At 41.0% G+C, this 5,237-nt stretch overlaps 1 pseudogene across 1 annotated transcript; it reads right to left on the bottom strand.

The window, feature by feature from the left end:
- Window positions 1-481: 481 nt before the first annotated feature.
- Window positions 482-4,878, bottom strand: LOC109215070 (annotated as a pseudogene). The gene is made up of 3 exons (XR_002066300.1): window positions 3,621-4,878; window positions 1,012-2,638; window positions 482-901 (listed from the first exon to the last, which is right to left on the bottom strand). The product of XR_002066300.1 is annotated as an extensin-2-like (transcript).
- Between the last annotated feature and the right edge of the window lie 359 nt (window positions 4,879-5,237).

Below are 5,237 nucleotides of genomic sequence, written 5' to 3'. Positions count from 1 at the left end.
GGAAGAAAAAGACAAAAAATACTCTTGAGAACAATGAGGTTATACTATTATGTAGGAAATGTAATCGAAGATACTTAACCCATATCTCCCTTTAATTTTAATTAATCAATTTCTAGATATTTATATATTAATTAATAGGACTGCTAGTAGTGTCAGATTGAAGTAATAAATTGTACTCCTATTATTTTAGCAGTGTCCTATTTTTTTAATTCATGTCCTGCCCCTTTATACGACGTCCCTATAGAAAGGCCTGAATAATTTCTTTATTTTATCTGGCCAAAACCTTTTTTTTAATATACCATTATATTTGGGAGTTAGGCCTATGGTTTGTTTTTCCACCGAGAGAATTAATATTCTTTTCCTGAGGTTGCAGATCTTGGAGAAATGAGAGTGAAATGCAATTTGAAAGAATAGAATTACCATTTTTCTCATTGAAGAATCTCATTGCACATGAACTGATAATAAAACCAAAGAGACCAAGTGAAGTGAACAAAATTCATCTCTTTATTGATTTGGTGCACAAAGCACAAGCAGGCACTAGGAGACAGCCAACAATAATTAACACAAAACAAATCAAACAAAGATAGTACTTACAATAATAAATTATAAAGAAGCAACATCAAAAAACATGAAAACTCAAATACACTTGAAAGATCAACTAAATAATTAATATTCTAATAAAAAACTAAGCTGTTGAAGCCACTTCCACGTGAAGACACAATGAGAACAATGTGTAAGAAGGCCACCAGAGAAGTAGAAGCAAAGTGGTCCAAGTCGCTAGGAATCAACCTCTGAATTGCAAAGTTGATGATCTTATTGATTAAATTAATTGCTTTTGACCATGGGCCTCTGAATCTTTCCCTCAAGAAGCCATCACTTATTTTGTGATTTAAACTGAAATCTGCAAAAGGGCAGCAGAAAAATATTAAACCTTTAGTTGAATATCACCTTCAATTTGGTGTAATTAAAAGAACTCCCTAATAAAGTATAATTCATACTGCAGCTACTTACTTGCGTGGTTGTGGAAAATGGCCAAGCTTTTCAAACTGCTTAGTAGTGGACTGGTGGTGGCGGAGAAGCATAAATGTATACCGGAGGGGGAGGTGATTTTACGGGTGGGGGAGGTGAAGTGTAGTGGTACGGAGGGGGAGGTGATTTTACGGGTGGGGAGGTGAAGTGTAGTGGTATGGAGGGGGAGGTGATTTTACGGGTGGGGGAGGTGAAGTGTAGTGGTATGGAGGAGGAGGAGACTTCATAGGTGGTGGTGGAGACTTGTAATAGTAGGGAGGTGGGGGTGATGGTGATGGGGGTGGTGGCGATTTGTAGTAGTATGGCGGAGGGGGTGATGGTGATGGTGGTGGTGGAGACTTGTAGTAATAGGGAGGTGGAGGTGATGGGGATGGTGGTGGCGGGGATTTGTAATAGTATGGTGGAGGAGGTGATGGTGATGGCGGGGGAGGGGACTTGTAGTAATATGGTGGTGGAGGAGATGGAGATGGTGGTGGTGGAGACTTGTAATAGTATGGTGGAGGAGGAGACGGCGATGGTGGTGGAGGAGACTTGTAATAGTAGGGAGGTGGTGGTGAGGGTGATGGTGGTGGTGGTGACTTGTATGGTGATGGTGGTGGTGGTGACTTGTAATAGTATGGTGGAGGAGGAGATGGGTCTGGTGGCGGAGGAGACTTGTAATAGTAAGGTGGAGGTGGAGATGGTGATGGTGGTGGAGGAGACTTGTAATAGTAAGCTGGTGGTGGTGGGGACTTGTATACGTATTTTGGTGATGGAGGAGGTGGCGACTTGTATACGTATTTCGGTGATGGGGGAGGTGGCGACTTGTACACGTATTTTGGTGATGGTGGTGGTGGTGACTTGTATACGTATTTAGGTGATGGAGGAGGTGGTGACTTGTACACATATTTCGGTGATGGCGGTGGCGGTGACTTGTACACGTACTTTGGTGATGGAGGAGGCGGTGACTTGTAGACGTATTTTGGTGATGGTGGTGGTGGTGACTTGTATACGTATTTAGGTGATGGAGGAGGTGGTGACTTGTACACATATTTTGGTGATGGAGGAGGTGGTGACTTGTACACATATTTCGGTGATGGCGGTGGCGGTGACTTGTACACGTATTTTGGTGACGGAGGAGGCGGGGACTTGTATACGTACTTTGGTGATGGAGGAGGCGGTGACTTGTACACGTATTTCGGTGATGGAGGAGGCGGTGACTTGTAGACGTACTTTGGTGATGGAGGAGGTGGTGACTTGTATATATACTTTGGTGATGGAGGAGGTGGAGATTTGTAATAGTAAGGAGCAGGAGTTGGCTTAGGCTTCATGCATTCTTCATAAGGAGTTTTGGAGGCATAAGCAAATGGTTTTGCATAGAGCACAACTTCATATTTATTCTTTGACTTCACTTTGAGGCTAGCACCTTTAATGCCCCAGTGTAGATTTGTGGGAATGTCACATTTTGAACCCTTTGGTGCTTTGTGGAGTTTAGCCTTGCATGCATCTGCTCCATATTTGGCATAGGCAAATCCTTCGACTGTGATAGCAAACTTGCCATTGATTTTAGTGGTACCATAGCTCTTGATTTTCTTGTCACCAACTTTGCATGTGACCTCAACAACAGCACCTACTCCCAGTGTGGAAAAATGATATTTCAATTAGTACTTAATAATTGAGTTGTTAACAGATCATATAGACATATATTCACCTTATTTTCCTACTAGCTACAATAACTAACTTTGTCCTATTCTTAATATAAAAATAACTGGTCTATCACATGATCAAAAGCTCATTTTTCCACTTTTTCCTCTTTATCTAATAAGGAATATAAAAGTCAAGAATAATCTACCCATCTGGCTTCCTTTACTGCTTTTTGTTGAATGATTGCTAGATTAAAATGGGCAGTTTGTGAGCCAACGAAGACTACGTTTGGCACCACTAGAGGAAGCCACTTTTTCACCATTTTGGTGATTATCCAACAAATTTATTTCATTATTATATATTTTAATAGTTTGATAATAATTACTTAATCATGAAAAAAGAAAAAGCTAAAGAAAACCTTAATACCACAAGTAATTACTTAATCATGAATATATATCTCGTAGATCCACAGTGAAGATTGATTTTTTTATGGGAAGCATAAGTAATAGTATAATATTTTTCTTACTTTTACTTTTTTGATGTTTTTTCATTATTCACTTGTAAAAAAAACTTCTTCGATGCTACTTCTTGGTTTTAAAAAACTTTTTTGGCAAATATATTTAGGACATTTATCAACTTTATAAATTATTCAAGAATTGGCCTTACAATTAACTGTCCTTCGCTTTCACTATAATACTACATAAATTTAGAAAGAATGTTGGTTGACACATGCTAAATTAAAATTAAGTCCCTAAAGGCATTTCATTATTAATGAAGTTGGTGCCTTCAAAATTAAGCATGTATTTCTCCAAGATTCAAACCTCAGGAAGAAACATTAAATTCGAGGAAAGCTAAGAGCGAAGAGAATAATAGATTCACAAGTAAACATCTTACTGAATATTGTTATAAAGAAATATTAAAAAGAAAATTAAAAGTAAGTGAGAATGTTGCAGAGATGAGTACAATACCTTTGAGGTGCTTCTTGTTGTGGGAGTTCTTTGGGTATTTCCAGTCATAGCATCTGTAGCAGTAGACTTTTCCAACAACCTTAACGATCAAGGAATGATGAGGAGCATAGTAATGAGTTGGGGGTGGTGGTGAAGTGTAGTAGTATGGTGGAGGAGGTGACTTAACTGGTGGTGGAGGGGAAGAATAGTAGTACGGTGGAGGAGGTGACTTAACTGGTGGTGGAGGAGAGGAGTAGTAATAAGGTGGAGGAGGTGACTTAACTGGTGGTGGAGGTGACTTAACTGGTGGTGGAGGGGAAGAATAGTAGTATGGTGGAGGAGGTGACTTAACTGGTGGTGGAGGAGAGGAGTAGTAATAAGGTGGAGGAGGTGACTTAACTGGTGGTGGAGGGGAAGAGTAGTAGTACGGTGGTGGAGGTGACTTAACTGGTGGTGGAGGGGAAGAATAGTAGTACGGTGGAGGAGGTGACTTAACTGGTGGTGGAGGAGAGGAGTAGTAGTAAGGTGGAGGAGGTGACTTAACTGGTGGAGGAGGGGAGGAGTAGTAGTATGGTGGAGGAGGTGACTTAGCAGGTGGTGGTGGGGACTTGTAGTAATAAGGTGGTGGGGGAGAGGGTGAAGGGGGTGGTGGTGATTTATAATAGTATGGTGGAGGTGGTGATGGAGAAGGTGGTGGGGGAGACTTGTAATAATAAGGTGGAGGTGGCGAAGGTGAAGGTGGTGGCGGGGATTTGTAGTAATATGGTGGTGGAGGTGATGGTGAAGGAGGTGGTGGTGATTTATACACATATGGTGGTGGTGGAGATGGTGATGGAGGTGGTGGCGACTTGTACACATATGGTGGAGGAGGAGATGGTGATGGAGGTGGTGGTGATTTATACACATAAGGTGGGGGTGGAGATGGTGACGGAGGTGGTGGAGACTTGTATTCGTAAGGCGGTGGCGGAGAAGGAGAAGGAGAAGGAGGGGGTGGTGACTTGTACTCGTAAGTTGGTGGTGGAGGAGAAGCATATATATAAGGGTCAGCAGAAACAATATTAGCAACAGCCAAAATGGCCAATGCCACTAAGATTTGTGGCACATGACGACCCCGGCGGGGGTCGCCACCGTTAAGCCTCATTGCTAGTCGGAAAATTGCGCCACCAACTCCTCTCTAATGTGGCAATGCAAATCTGCACACTCTTGAAAGTGTGAGAAAAAGAGGAAGAGAAGAAGCTTTAGTTGAGAGGTAATGACTTAAGAGGAAGCAATGGCCTAAGTATTTATAGTAACACTTAGTGAGAGGCAGTCGTTGGTATGGAGCTGTCAATTGGCACCAATTTAATTTGTCCGATTGAGAATCAAGACTTTTCAAAATATGAACTATATACAGCTGGACTTCCCAAATTATTTTTAAAGTTCCATTACTTCATCACTCTGCATTTTCCATTGTTTTTTATTTTTCTATAACAAGTGGTTACCTGTACATAGATTTACAAAAAGAACATAACATTATGCACAGAGACGCATGCTATAATTGTGTAAGGGAAAATGAGTGTTTTTAATTTTTTACATTTTCACTCTTAGTTTCGTTTTCAATACTTGTGTTGCCTCTGAACCTTAATGAAAAGTGGGATC

The sequence above is a fragment of the Nicotiana attenuata genome, unplaced genomic scaffold (genome assembly GCF_001879085.1).
Source record: "Nicotiana attenuata strain UT unplaced genomic scaffold, NIATTr2, whole genome shotgun sequence".
NCBI lineage: Eukaryota > Viridiplantae > Streptophyta > Magnoliopsida > Solanales > Solanaceae > Nicotiana > Nicotiana attenuata.
This window is presented reverse-complemented; position numbering and strand designations above follow the sequence as displayed.